The sequence below is a fragment of the Ursus maritimus genome, unplaced genomic scaffold (assembly GCF_017311325.1).
Source record: "Ursus maritimus isolate PB19 unplaced genomic scaffold, ASM1731132v1 scaffold_15, whole genome shotgun sequence".
Taxonomy (NCBI): Eukaryota; Metazoa; Chordata; class Mammalia; order Carnivora; family Ursidae; genus Ursus; species Ursus maritimus.
In genome coordinates, this window is record NW_024423897.1 from 26,272,366 (window position 1) to 26,288,310 (window position 15,945).

The 15,945-nt window shown below is 37.8% G+C and overlaps 1 protein-coding gene and 1 long non-coding RNA gene across 3 annotated transcripts in view; one reads left to right on the forward strand and one right to left on the reverse strand.

Moving 5' to 3' along the window:
* The window catches only part of LOC103664636, an 8,110-nt gene extending 3,965 nt beyond the window's left edge, over positions 1 to 4,145 (forward strand). The window contains exons 2-3 of the long non-coding RNA XR_569108.2: positions 627 to 817; positions 3,130 to 4,145. This is a non-coding gene — a long non-coding RNA (uncharacterized LOC103664636). The remainder of the gene's footprint in view (positions 1 to 626; positions 818 to 3,129) is intronic.
* Positions 1 to 15,945, reverse strand: part of ITGA1 (integrin subunit alpha 1) — a 160,973-nt gene that overhangs the window by 127,523 nt on the left and 17,505 nt on the right. The gene's annotated exons all lie outside the window — the stretch shown is intronic.

Genomic DNA, 15,945 nt, shown 5'->3' on the forward strand with positions numbered 1-15,945 from the left:
AGAGCAGCCTAAATAATAGGTTTTTGAATGTAGGCTCCTGGACCCCATAACAGGCTTTCCAGTTTAGTCCACTGGACATATCTTGAAGAACACTGATCCAAATAAAAACCCTCAGCAGTCTAGAAATGCAAAGTAAAGACAGTCACTTGTAGTCTTCATGCAACTGAATGCTACCAAAGTTTACTGAACACGTCTTCAAATTCACCAGTGTATACCAGTATATGTAAATACAGTTTACCTATTTATCAACCAACACTTATTTATTCAGTACACATTGAGACATAATTATTTTCCTGTAGTGACTGTAATTGGAGAAACAAGACACACGCACACACAGTAAGTAGACTATCAATACAAAGGGTATACCTCATGATATAGATGTTAAGGGTTATATAGTTAGACAAGAGTTTCATCTGCCCATTAAGTTAAAGAGCAGAGAATTTTAAACACAACTACCTTAAACAAGGAAACAAGAATAATTTAGCAGACATTCTATTAGCATACATTCTTGTCATAATCAAGTGAATGAAAACTGAGATAATATTATAGGTATCTTATTAGTTCTTATCTGATTGATGTTTGGACTCAGCTCAAAACCCAATGCTTTAAATGTTTTTCTGTGGCAGGGCTCACCAATTATCACCAAACATCCATGTGCTCCTCCATATTTGACAGCCTTCCTTGCACTTAGGGGGGAGCCATGTGGGCCATTTCTGGTCAATGAATGCTGGGCAGAAGTGATAATGTGCCCCCTCCAGCCAAGGCAGTGCTGTTTCCTACCTACACCTCTCTCTTCCCTTCTGCTGTGATCTTGGAGGTATGTGTTCCTGATGGCGTAGTACAAGACTGAGTGGGACCATCCAACCCACACTGGACTGAGATATATGCAAGAAATAAAGTCAGTGATATTTGGGGTCTTTTGAAGTTAATTATGTTTACCCTGTTATTACTCTTGCATAAAGCTTTTGATTCCTAGATATTCTCAAAATACAACAGAATTAGAATTCATAAAATTAGAATTAGAATCTCTAAATGGTGAGAGATTAGATGCCCTTCTAATGTACATGTAAATGCTGGATGGTTTGTTAAGGCACTGAGGATTGAGTTGGTTTCTTATATGATTATGGCAAAAAGAGATGCAGTGGCCTTCTCTAATTCTCTAAATTCTCTAATGGTCTAGGCATTTCATTACTTTCAATTTCTTCCTGGAGGAAGGTATCACACAAAAACATTCTTCAAAGACATTGCTTAAGGTGATTGTGGGAAATAGTTATAAAACACCAAGGTCTAAGGCAAACAGGTTTAATCCCTGCAGGAAATTCCTTAGAACACAATGGCTCAGATGCTGTCAGGTAAGCCACCCTTGAATGCACTTCCCAGGAAATTCACAAAATATTCTTGTGCAGCAGAGGAAATCCTGTCCTGGACATTCATGTAATAATGGATTTGAGTCCAATTTTGAAACTTGCCTAACACAGAAAAACAATAAAGCCTATTATGTATATACACATGGCTCTAGGTTAGAACTTCAAAAAGTACTAGTGAAATGCAAGATGTTTACAATGTGATTTACTTACTAGCATCTCAATTGAATGTACTTGGAAAACCAGACTATTTTTTTTTAACCTAGCAAGTTATGATGCTAAAGGAATAAGTGCATATACTAAGGTTATTTTTATACAATCGCTAATTAATAACTTATGGATGTATATTCATAATTTTTCCCCAAGTTATCTTAATTATGCCTAATTAGAAAATATACTCTATATCATGCTCTAGGCTAGGGGTCAGCAAACTGTCCTATGAGCCAAATGCCACATGTCATCAGTATTTGTAAATAAAGTTTTATCGGAATGAAGCCATGTCCTTTAGTTTACTATTATCTATGGCTGCTTTTACACTACAATGGCAGAGTTAAGTAATCATTAGAGAGACTGCGTTTCCTGCAAAGCTGAAAAAAGTTACTATCTTGACCCCTTACAGAAAAAAAGTTGCGGATCTCTGCTACAAATAAAGATGAAACAACCTTTTATAATATGTATAATTTGCATATGCAAAAATACATATTTACAAATATTTTAGATATTCATGTTTATACCAATTTAATCTCATATAGTTAAACAAAACAAAGGCAAGAAACGGTAAAATTCTGGCAGATGAAATAAATGTTATTCTGACTTTGCATTACTTTTAATCTTTGGTGCATTAAAGCACAATCGCAGATTTCTATTATTAACCTAGAATGATATCTGCTTTCTCAAGCCATAAACTTAAGAAACTTTCAGTTTCTTTGAGAGAAAGATAATCTCTATTTGGTCAGGACATAAAAACTTTAACACTCATTTTGTATTTAATTAAAGAAGCAGCTCTAACAACACTTGCGACTCAATCCCCTTACAATAGGCCACAGATTTAACATTTATTGAACATTTTCTATGTGAGCTGAGTGCTTACATAAAGATTCCATAATTGAATGGTCCCCACATTTCCAGGTGATATTATCCTCACTTTATAGATGAGGCTCACAATAGCTTAGTGATGCCCAAGGTCACACTTAGTTGTGGAATTCAGGTTTGGACCTAGTTCTCCTGAAACCAAGCCCACAGCAATTCTAACCTCCCCCCATATTCAGCAATCTGGTGTATTAAACTTTGATTGACTTTTACAAAAAGTAAGAAAGCCAAATAAGGGAAAACAAGTTTTGCAAAGATTAGCATCTTATTAAGTTTGATTCAGACTAAATGTTTAATGGAAAAAATCCCACAGACATAATTTGTTAGTGGGTAGTATTTAAAGCTCTAGAATGTGTTAGGTTTGAGAGAGTTTTTAAACTGTTCTAAATTGATTCCAAACTGACACAAGTCTATCACCCCAAGCACTTATTTTTTTTTTTTTTGGATTTTATTTATTTATTTATTTAGAGAGAGAAAGAGCTCGTGAGCTGGGTGGAGAGGCAGAGGGAGAGGGAGAAAGAGAATCTCAAGCAGACTCTGCATTGAGCATGGAGCCACACACAGAGGCGTGACCCTGAGATCACAACCTGAGCCTAAATCAAGAGTTGGACACTTAACCCACTGGGCCACCAGGTGCCCCTCACCTCAAGTACTTCTAATCTCTTTTTGTTTTTAGGGTGCCAATTCCGTCCAGAGAAAGGAATCCAGCCGCTAGGTGACACTACTTGAAAATATTACTTTGAAGAAAACCCCCATTTGCTACAGATATTTACTATTATTATTTTTTCCTGTGATTCCGAATAAAAGTGAAAAGACCTGTGAGCGAGTAAACATTTTTCAGAAATATGGAGTATTAAAAAAGAGCTTTGCTATCTCTCCAGGAGTGTTACACCTTTAAGACTCTACTTGGTGATACACAAAGCAATAGGTTCTGAGACCTGCTCCTCCGCTCGGAGCATGGCCACACAGTCCTTTCTGCTCCATAACCAGGACCCTGGTCCCTAGGAGAAGAATGGAAGGGTGGCTGATGATGATGATGAACTCTCTTCAGCTCTTAATTGCTTACCTAAATCATGGAACAGTTCATTCAATAGTTCTCCCTCCCCTGCCCCCATTCTCTATCCCTCCCTATGAATGACAGTTTCTAGTCTGTTTATGTGGGGTGGGAGGCAACATGAAAACTGTATGGCATGGTTCAAGAACAATTCTTTTAGATTAATGGAAATAAACACTAACTTCATGGTTTAAGCTCCCACCTAAGAGTGGCTGATACGTTTAACTGTCTGTAAGACATCATTAATTTTTACTTTTCTTATAAAGAAATTGTCTTTACTTGAAAACAAGCATATCTATTTTTATTTCTGCTGGCAGACTGATTTTTTTTTGGAACTGAAATTGTGCTCAGTGTTCATGGATATTTATTGAATCACAAGAAGATAAATTTTAGATATACCATATAAAACAGGTAAAACGTCTTGAGCATTTGCTCCGGACCAAGCATTATAAAAAGTGTCAATAATCTCACTTAATTTAAAAAAAAAACACGCTATTAGGTTACCACTTAGTTTGCAGGTGAGGAAACTGCAGTCAGTCACTGAAGTAGTCAGTATTAAAGATATTAAACTTTGGAGCTTTTACCCTTAACCACACTGCTTAATACTGTCTCCCTATTATATGTTGTTCCTGTTTTTACAAAGTTTTTGTGACTTAGTATCTGTTTATTTATTTTTATTTTATTTTTTTTTAAAGATTTTATTTATTTATTTGACAGAGATAGAGACAGCCAGCGAGAGAGGGAACACAAGCAGGGGGAGTGGGAGAGGAAGAAGCAGGCTCCCAGCGGAGGAGCCCAATGTGGGGCTCGATCCCATAACGCCGGATCACGCCCTGAGCGTGAAGGCAGACGCTTAACCGCTGTGCCACCCAGGTGCCCCTTAGTATCTGTTTAGTGATAAATTTTAAGTTAATCCTCCTTAACTTGTCAAGAGTATAAACTCATTTGTGTTTAGTAATTTTATTTTGTATGAGAACCTCACATTATCAGATTGCACCATTAACATTACTACTGTAAAGATGTCTTGCATTGAGGTATCTTCTTGGAGCAACAGTCTCAGGTGACTGAATTGAGAAAGGTGAGGATCTTATTATTTTAGGATATAAGAATCATCTGGAAAAGATGACTGCTAAGTAGACATTTATTTACATTCAGAGCTGTTGTTGAAAGCCTTCGATAAGTGTTTTCCAAACACAGAAAAGATCAGTCTTTCTCCATTCTTCCAACAAAGGCTCTAAAACTAGAGCCCAAACCAGTCCTGGACAGGAATACACTCGCCAGTGCTTCTCCCAACATCCACCCAAGCAACAATCTCTCCTACCCAAGCCAGTCATGGTCAGCAGTGCTAAAGAGACTATAGGGTTGTTGGGCACCCAGTTAAGCTTGAATTTTGGACAAAGAATGAATAACTTTTTAGGATAAGTACGTACCATTCACTGTTCTGCCTATCCCTGAAATCTGGAAACCTTAGAAAGGTGGAAGAGGAGCACTTGCTGCATGCTTTATATTTTTAATTTTGGCTCACCTCCAAATTTAGATTTAACTGTAGGAGAGTAAAAAACCTGATGGACCTTGTTCTTTTCAATTTTTTTTGGCCTACTCTCCTTAGCATTTGGTGACCAACATGAAATCTGGATGTATTTGCTAACTCCTCTTCTTCCATGCTTGAATTTTGACAGCTGGGTTGAAAAACAGTGTTCAGGCTAAGGACAAGTGTGTGTTGGGAGTGCAGAGGTAAAGCATCACCTTTCTCTTCCCTGGCTTTTCTTTCCTTCCCAAACTGAATATTAGCCAGAGAAAAACAAAGAGGTGTAAGTGGCCTGAAGACCTGAGACTACAGAAGCCAAGCATCCTCTGAGTCTCCTGCACTGCCGTCATGCCTCAGGACTAATACTGGATTCTCTTGTTGAGAACTTCCCAGGCTGAAAATTTAGAGACATTGATTTTGAGTATTTAAATGATTCGCCATTTTAAATCTGTCAATAAGACTGGTTCTTAAGTGTTTGCTGCTGAATCTTAACTTAAGAATTAACATAAATTTAACTTGATAGGGAGTTTAATGATGGGTCATGCCTGATATAGAACCAGCCTCAGCATCATGGGGCTGTGTGAGTTTCTATGGTTCCTGCAGATCGAGCCAGGACTGCCTAGTTGGGTGGTTTGCGTTCTCTGTGTGTGCTTAGTGGTCATCTTGAGGAGTTACTATTCCTGGCATGATGTTCAAAAGTGAAACGTGCTCTTCTGTGTTGCTCTTCTTTATTGGCTTATAATAGTTATAAGGGTGAGGTTTTCACCTCCATTCTCTATGCAAGGAGGTAGGACATGAATATGTATCTGATTAGGAAGAAATGAAAATGGTATAAATGCCAAGCATGATCTGGTTAAACCATCTCTTGCTGAGGGTAACTCTGGAGGGAGGGGGTCCACTTTTTCTGGTTTTAACACCATCTTTGGCAGATGGTAGGAATTTATGATAGGAAAGGACATGAGATACTTCTTTTGCATCATACCTCCACAGCTAATCTGGTGCCCAGGTGGTACATATGGTTAAAAAAGATACAAAAGGAAGGAGGAATTAAACTATGTCAAATGCAGCTCTTAATAATTTCCAGGTATTTTGCTTACATTATGTCATTTATGCCTTGCAACTCTATAGGGAAAATTTAATCATTTTTCCTATTTTGGAATTTGAAGCTCATAAATCTAAATTTGAGAATCATAAGGATAACATGACTTGCCCATGGTGAAAGAAGACATTCAGAAGGTGACTCACACTCTGGCTCAGTCAGTTAAGCAACTGATTTGATTTCATCTCAGGTTATGATCTCAGGGTCCGGAGACTGAGACCCATTCAGGCTCCGTACTCAGCGGGGAATCCGCTTATCTCCCCCCCCTTCCCCTCCCACTGCTCTCTCTCTCAAATAAATAAATAAATCTTAAAAAAAAAAAAGCGGCTCATACTTCAATACCATCTTCCCAAGTAAGCCTAGCCAATTGTGATATCTTTCTCTTATCAACAATTTTAGCTTTTACTCTCTGTACAATATATGATTTTGCTGTCTTGGTTCTGTCTTACATAATTCTTGCTTCCAAAGATTTATACACTCCATCCCTCAAGAGCTGGGAATCAGTTTCTCTACTTTTTTGTACCCTCCCCCACTGTACCTAGCAACATACACACAAGTAAAAGGCATCAATAAATATTCACACATTGGTCAATATTAGTCCTAATTGTGGATTTATTATAGCAAGTCAATACACAAAGTATAGACAAATCCCATATGAGGCACTAAAGCTAAAGAAATAGACACATGAAAAAATGTTCAAAATCATTAGCCATCAGGGAAATTCAAATCAAAACCACACTGAGATACCACCTTATGCCAGTTAGAATGGCAAAAATAGACAAGGCAGGAAACAACAAATGTTGGAAAGGATATGGAGAAAGGGGATCCCTCTTACACTGTTGGTGGGAATGCAAGCTGGTACAGCCACTTTGGAAAAACAGTGTGGAGGTCCCTTCAAAAGTTAAAAATAGAGCTACCCTATGATCCAGCAATTGCACTACCGGGTATTTACCCCAAAGATACAGATGTAGTGAAGAGAAGGGCCATATGCACCCCAATGTTCATAGTAGCATTGGCCACAATAGCTAAATTGTGGAAGGAGCTGAGATGCCCTTCAACAGACGAATGGATTAAAAAGATGTGGTCCATATAATGGAATATTACTCAGCCATCAAAAAGAATGATTTCTCAACATTTGCAGCACCATGGATGGGACTGGAGGAGATAATGCTAAGCAAAATAAGTCAAGCAGAGAAAGGCAATTACCATATGGTTTCACTCATTTATGGATTAAAAGATTAAATGGATTAAAAAGATGTGGTCCATACAATGGAATATTACTCAGCCATCAAAAAGAACGATTTCTCAACATTTGCAGCACCATGGATAGGACTGGAGGAGATAACGCTAAGCGAAATAAGTCAAGGAGACAAAGGCAATTATCATATGGTTTCACTCATTTATGCAACATAAGAAGTAGGAAGATTGGTAGGAGAAGAAAGGGAAGAAGAAAGGGGGAGGTAAACAGAAGGGGGAATGAACCATGAGAGACTATGGACTCTGGGAAACAAACTGAGGGCTTCAGAGGGGGGGCGGGTGGGGGATTGGGATAGGCTGGTGATGGGTATTAAGGAGGGCACACATTGCATGGTGCACTGGATGTTATATGCAAGTAATGAATGATGGAACTTTACAACAAAAACTAGGGATGTACTGTATGGTGACTAACATAATATAATAAAAAATTATTATAAAAAAGAAAAGAAATAAATTCCCCTCATCAACTTTTTGAAGTTGCCTTTTTCAGTAGTGGAGATAATTAACCTACAATTTCACATTTCTTTCCTGTGCTCCATCTCTTTTTCTTAGCCAGACAGCTGACAGGCATTGTGGCCACAGAACATTTTAAAGCCAACTGGCTTGGTTGGTGATGATGTGCCATGATTTAACCTGGCTACAGATAAGAAACACCTGGGGAGCTTTTTAAATGTACGCATGCCTGGGCTCCTCTCCCAAGTATTCTGACTTAATTGCCTTGGGGTGGAACCCAGTCAGCAGTGTGATTTTAAAACTCCCTCATTGATTTTAATGTGCAGCCTGGTTTGAGAACCACTGGCCAAACTGAAAGGACATTCCAGAAGAAAGACAGACCTGTGTTTTCTCATGTCCAGTTCTTTGGGACAGCAAGCAGTTGATAGGGAAGGAAAATAACAAGGAGGAAAGTGGCAGGACTATGCAACTTTGCATGTCATTGGAATGTCGCAAATGATTAAAAAATACTTGTAAACTTCAAAATTTTTGTGCACCTATTGAAAAAGTGTCTTAAACAACTGTTTCTCCCCTAATGCTCAAGTTTAAAGGCCCCAACAACTTTGAAAATATGGGAGTATTTGGCAAAGCATTCCAAATAAATGACCCTCAGTTCTGGAATTTGCTCCTAGCAGGCTGCTCTCTTTAGCAATCAGCCAAACCCAAAATTTGGCAGCTTTTGGAATATGGTGCAAAATAGATTCTTTTTAAACCTGAGAATCACTGAAGATTTATTTTTCTGGAAAGATACAACTTTAAAAAATAACAAGCAGTTATTGCTACTGTACTAAGTAGAATCAGAGATCTGCAAGAGCAACTATGAAATCAAGGGCCACCCATCTTTCCTCATTTTATTGATGAAAAAACAGAGGCTCAAAAGAATGAAGTGATTTCCTCAAGTCACACAACCTAATGGTAGGGCCTGGGTACATCCTGATCTCCTGACTCACAGGCCAGTTTTCATGTTTGCCCAGCCACAGAGTCCTCCGAAAATGGTCAAATGATTTCTTTTGCTGTGATTCATTTTGGTTGTTCACAAATGCCATGTTTTTGCAAGTGCTTATATATGATCTTAGGTAACTGTAGCAAATAGCATTCAAATTATATTGTGATTTTTGGTATGTAACATCCTTTCCACAGTCTCAATATGTGAATATATGTGTCTCAATATGTCAATATATGTGAACCCATGCATCAAACGCAAATCTGAGAGTAAATCCATAACAAACCATTATCAAAACGTCTTGTCTTTCTCTGTATTTCCTGTCTACCCACCCCATTTACCACTGTATTTTACTGTGACTTAGGGCAAGTATAGGAGTCAGATAAGGGTGAAGATGATTTCCAGAAAGACAAAAAAATTCTAACACTTATTACACTCTCTTAAGTTCTAGGCAAAGAGTTAGGCCCAGAGAGAGAAATTTAGTACCTGAGTTTCAGTGATAACAGACTAATTTTTAAAAAAATATATGACTACATTTAATGAGGCAGATAATTTTGCCTCAGCTCTTCCCACTTCCCCACATTCCACATGTTATTCCATTTCCTTTCACTCAGTTAAGAATACCACTGAGACACAAAGGGTCAGAGAACTGTTGCCAGAGTCATTCCTCCTTTTATATTGTTCTTTTCTCTCTGCTGCAGAAAATTTCCTTTCCTTCCACCACACCCCATCCATGCTGGCCATTTAGTGAAACATACTACTTAAGAGAAAAGTTGTTACTATTTAGTAGGGGTGTTTCCCTGAATTTTACACTGAGGATCAAATGCTGAATAAAGAAAGAGGAAAGACTCTAGCAGGTCTTCTTACTGTAGTCCAGCCTCCGGGCCTTTCTCCCATGCTCTGCCACCCCCTCCCTCCCAGGCCCAAGGGAGCACCCTGTCACTTCTTTCTTGACAGCTGGCCAGCAGTCTGCTTTCCTTTCCCTGAGGTAGCTGCCATCACCCCCTCTCTTTTGGACATCTTCTCTTCCAAGAATGGCTGTTGAGTAGGACATAATGTCCCATGCTCTCCCTCTCACTATCCCCTTCTTTGCTGTCCTTTCTGGATTAACTGTTTTGCTGTTAGCCATAACAGAGAAACAGGAGATAACAAAAACATGGAAAATATAAAGGTTCCAGAATCTCAAAGTCATTTTAGTCATGGTCCCTGATCCGTATTTCTCATTCCACTTGTGCCTTTTCCACTCAGTTTTGAGGGTAGGAGGTGATGTAATCTCCTTTCTCCATGATGTTTCTTCTTCTTAGGTTTGTTGACTCTTTACTGTAAATATTTAACATCTAGAGAGCTTAGGGATTACAGTGACCACTACATAGAAGAAAAAGGTACCAAATAAATTTGAGGGGTTTTAATAGGTAAATGTCCTCAGTTCCGTTTGCTTCATTTCTCTGGAAAATAATGGAAGATCAATGTGGGCTTCTGGAATTTATCAGTTTAAGCTCTGATAGCATCTCCTCAGTGAAACCAGGCTGAACTAAGAGCACCCTCTGAGCTCTACCACATTTCTCATTCCTGCACCAACTGCAGTGCTATGATAGCTGGTTTACTGTCTGTTCCCCATCCTAGACTGGCTTTCCCTGTAAGGAAGGGACTGCAATCTTTTCTACTTACCTTATATTGTTGGGGGCAGGCAGAGTGCCTGGCACATAGTAGGTACTTAGTAAATGGTTGTCAGAAGAACGAAATGCTTCTCAGAAGAAGAAAGGTAGGAGACCGGGTCTTTTTCTAGCAGAAGATAAATATTCCTCCAAGGAATGAACAACTGAACTTCAAAGCTAAGTTTGGGTCTCAGTGATGCTGCTGAAAGAGAAATTGCTTTGCCCCAAGATGAATTATTTGATCAATAAGGAGGGTTTAAAGCATTCTAAGATCCTAATTTGTTCCATGTTTCTCAACCCTAACTACCTGCCAATATGCATTGGTGGCAAGAAAATGGGTAAGAAATCGGAACAGGATGCATCGAATAGGAATGTGGACCCTATGAAAAACTCCTGTTCATGTAACTTTGAACAATACCCTCTTTGGGCCTCAAGTTTACATCTGTATCATGAAGTGAGTAGGTCAGATGACATAGAAGGTTCCTGACAGCATTAACCTTTCCTGATTCTAAATGATTCAGAGGCATGTACTGCAACGTATTTTCAATCTTCCTCTCCTCCACCTCAAACCCCTTCCCCTAAAATAAGTGACTCTTAAAATTGTCAACAGTACACTTGCAGAGGAAGAAAAAACTACAAATTATGGTCACAGGATCAATGAGGTGAAATAAAAGATTAAAATGTTTTATATTCATAGAGCAATTTTTCACAACAGTGTCAAACAAAAAGTTCCAGTCAATGTTTATACTAGGACTTGATGAAAAATTCCAGACATAAAACTTCTGGAACTTAGACTTGAACTCACAGGACCTCCCATCATTGTCTGCTAAATTTTACAACTAAAATCTATTTCAGTTTTACTATTGAGACTCTTGCGGTTTAATAAAACTCTGACTATCTGGAACTGTCATTCTAGGTATGATAGATAGCTAAAGATTTAAGTACCACTATCTTTTAATAATTTTGGAAGAAAATACTTTTGAAAGACATTATATATCCTTGATTTTTAAACAGAATTCACTGAATGTAATTCAGTCTTTTCCTCAATATATCAGTTACTATAACACAGTAATATCCTTAGATCTCAGTGAAATAGTTTAAGCCCTGGACTTTCTTCTTTCGATGGTGCTTCAGAATCCACCTGAGCTGTCAGCTCTCATTTCTCACTGCTGTGACCTCCGTCAGCTGGGCCACTAGTGATCACCTCTCCCTGATATATAATTTGCTGGTGAAATTTTTTGTGTACCCAAGAGTAGCATAGTTCCTGCTATTTAAGACCTTTAGTAAATACACGTTTGTTCAAATAATGCGTGAATTAACATAATAGGTTTAATTAAAAAAAAACAAGCTTGCTAAAACTGGGTTAAAATAATAATAGAGGCTAACTAAAGGCTTGAGGGGCTTGGTTTAATACACAGTCTTGCAACAGTTTCCATGTACTTTCTAATTCTCATATTCTAGATAGAGTCCATAGGTTTGAGCTCCTGAGACTTATAAAGAGATGAAAAATAACAGTGGTAGGTAAATAAAAAAAACTTATAAAATGATTGCTTAAACTTTGGCTGATTATATAAAATTCAGTGTTATCAACTAATTCTTCTATTTCTAGGCACATGTGGCCTACTACAAACTGAAAAGTAAGGAATGAACTGGCATTCCTACATTTTTTAAGTTATAGCTTGACTAGGCACCTCATCACACCCACTAGGCTATGTGATTTGGGGCCAATGATTTAACCTCTTCTAATTTGTTTTCTTATCTGAAAATAGTAATGACAAAATCTTTCTTGCAGGACTCTGCAAAGAATTAAATAAGTCATTCTAAAGTATTTTACCACAGACCTGACCCTCAAATTACTTTTATTGTCATATGTTGTCCATTCTCGGATTTGGGACAGTGGAGTCAACCCTGTGCATGGCCAGGCACTGTGTCTGCAAAGACATTTTTCTCTTGTGTTCGCAGCCTGCCAGATACTGCTCTGCCTCAGTCTTGGGTGTTCTGAACCAAATGTAGCACCCTAAACTGAAATAAGCTCTAAGTCCTTTAACTGCCTTTCAATATAGAAAACAGGCACATTTCCATTATTACTAGCATTCTAAATTAGGGGATTTTAAGGTGGGGAATGTTAAGGGCTGAAGAAAGGGAACTTAAAAGAAGGCAGTACTCCAAGTTCCCACAATTTATCATAAATGTCACAAATTTTAGTGACTGGCACCTGGAAATATAAGACCTTTCCATATTGATGCTGCTTATTACAGAATTAAAATATTCACTGTCAAGAGCAAAAATGATAGCCTCAAATTTGTTTGCAACTAAAGTACTGCACACAAGAGTGGATTTTCCCTGAGTAAATGCGTTAGTTTCATCTCAATTTAAATGAACAAATTCAAAACATACCAGTTTCTTTCCCAGAGTTATTTATCACAACAGAATATACTGACATGTTTCTTAATAGAAATTAAATACTGCAATATAAATGGGTTATCTTAAAAATTATTACACTCAGAAATCTATAAAGAATACTCTAAAATATGGATGAGAATACAGATGGTGATACTAAATTAAACACTCCCTAAAAAGGAAGAATTCTTGCTATATAAAGAAAAACGACAAATGAGATTTATTAGCTCTACTGCAGCTTAACAAGTATCTTTTGTCAATGCTTTTTATAATTTTCCTAATCTAACTAGCTCCTTATTGAATTTGGCCAATTTATTTTTCATGGTGAAATTTACCTGTTACTTGATGAGTACATTAAGTAACTCCTCAGATTGTTCTTGCTAAATTCCAAGACCATTACCATGGATCTTACTGCCCAACATCTTAACCAGCTGCATTGCTGACTTTTGAATCTTTTCTAAATAAGGCATGCTTAATACACACAAGTATTATACTTGCATCTCAAACTCCTTTAGAAAATAGGACTTTTCAGTAACACTTGCACTAAACTTCTAAAATGCCAGTTGATCAGCAATGCACATAATGCATTAAGAAAATCCTGAATAGCACTTGTCTAAAATACATTCCTAGAATACATAAACTGAACCTCTGCATAAACCTTAAAGATGCTGACACATCAATATGAAGACAAATTATTTTATTAAGCGCTTTGAAAACTTCATTTGAAGTTGTGATTCTTTTTTTAGTTGCTCTTCAAGTCCTCACTAAAGTTACTACTTAGTTACTCATTTACTGAAAAATGTGTATAAACAAAATTATGGGCTGACCAAAATCAATTTTTAAAATAAACATAAATAAAACACTGCAAAATTCATGCCACAATTGTGACACTTGTGGTTCTGCAGGGAGTAGAAGATGTGTGAGAGAAATCAAAGATGCCACGGACAGGGAGCCCAAGAGTTAAGGGTCCAATAGCAGTAACACTGCTATAAACCTGGCCTGAATGAGACAGAACTTGCTAATAATTCCTGTGCTATGGAAATCCTGAAAAAGTCTCTTAATAAATTCAACTATCACCCCTACTATACCCTTTTTTAAATTGGAACTTTCATATATTAAATTTGTAAATATATATGCATATTAACACTCACTTAAAACCCATATACAAAAGTAATTTGGCTTTTACCCCCAAATTTTGAAATTTTTTATCTTAGCAACTTTTAAAAATCAACTTCTATGTAATCAACACTTTGGCTCTTCTACTTGTATATCTCTAGAACACTAAAGGGAGAAAATAATTATCTGACCATATTAATTATTGAAATATAGAAACGTCTCTACTTTGAAGGATTTTAATAGATAATGGAGTCAAGGAACATTTGAAGAGATTATGTTTCCCTATGCTTCTGTGCCTGGCCTTTTTCCTAGCTTTACTAATTCTTGCTAGGCCATCTTTTTTTCCTCTCTCTCTCTCTGATTTCGGGTTTACTTATATGCTGACAACTCCCCTATCATTAACCTCAGCCAAATATTTCTTCTTGAACTTCAGGCCTGTGTGCACAATTAACTAAGGGAACTTCTTAACTAAGTGACTGAATGAATTGTCATTATTTTATGCTCCCCCCCCCCAATATTTTGAGCATCCACTGTGTGCCAGTGTTCTTAACATTAAGGATGAACCTAACAGACAATAGTCTCTGCCCTCATGGAGTTTACATTCTAGACAGATGATAAGCAAAACAACTAAATAAAATAAGCATTATAGAGAAAACTAAGACAAAGAAGGGCTTGGAAAGAAATCTTGGAGAAGTTATCTTTTTTTAAAAGACTGTCTTGGAAGATCTCACTGAAGTGAACTTCTAGCAAAATCCTTAATAGAGTAAGTGAGCATAGGGAAATCTGGTGGAAGAACATTTCAGATGTCCTACAGGCATGCTCAATTTTTTTGAGAGAGAGAGTGTTGGAAGGGGGGCAGGAAGAGCAGAGGGAGAGAAAGAATCTTAAGCAGGCTCCATGCCCAGCATGGAGCTGGACTTGGGACTCAATCTCATGACCCCGAGATCAAGACTGAGCCAAAATCAGGAGTCGGGTGCTTAACTGACCGAGCCACCCGGATGTCCCTGAAGATTCAAAAAGGAACTTACTGTTTTTCCTTGCAAGCCAGCCTCTCTTCCTGTATTTCCTGGCTTTATTTTGTTTTGCTTTTTGAATTGTGCCATCATCTCTCTCACACTTAAAAAAATAATCTGAGACTTACCCTTATGGTTTACTCTTTAACTCTGAACAACAGTCTGCAGCCTATGTCCTTTTGATCCTATCTCTTCATATTGCCTACTGACTTCTTTTCATTCCTGTTGCAAGGATTATCATTACTGCCCTTGTTCAGGCCAACATTGCTTCTCCCCAGGGTTTTTCTAATATGCATTCTCTTAACCAGTTTTCTTGCCTCCTCCTCCTTCTTGCCTGATCCCTTCAGTCCTTGATACTGGTGAATAGTTATATTTGTGAAATGCAAACACGCCATTCTCCTGCTTAAACTTTTCAGTGGCTTCTCATTATTGTCAAATGCACTCTTTATTGGGGCACAGAGGATCTAATGTGATTAGCATACTTACCCTGCCCCCCTCCTCTTCCCAATAACCTCTCTGGGGTTCCTCTCACCATTTTAGGTAAATTCACTGGCTCCAGCTCTACAAAGTTCCTCCTAAAAGTGACCCCTTCCAACACTGTGCTCTCTTACACTTTCTATAAGTTGCTTTTGTAACAGTGATTTGTTGACACGTTTGCATTTCCTAAACCCAGCTCAGTGCTTGGATCTAAGTAGGCACTAAAAACCAAATGGATAAAATTAAATCACCCTTAATGACTGGTATAATATAAATAGATGCGCCATTTCTAGGATCTGGACATAGGCCAAGCGTTTCTTTCTCCTCAAACACTCAGAATCACCTCAGAAACACCTATTCAACATGCAATTCAACATATTCCGATACTGAACGCAAACATCCAATCTTATTTGCTTGGAAAACTATCTGATTTAAAAGCACAATACTCTTTTCCCTAC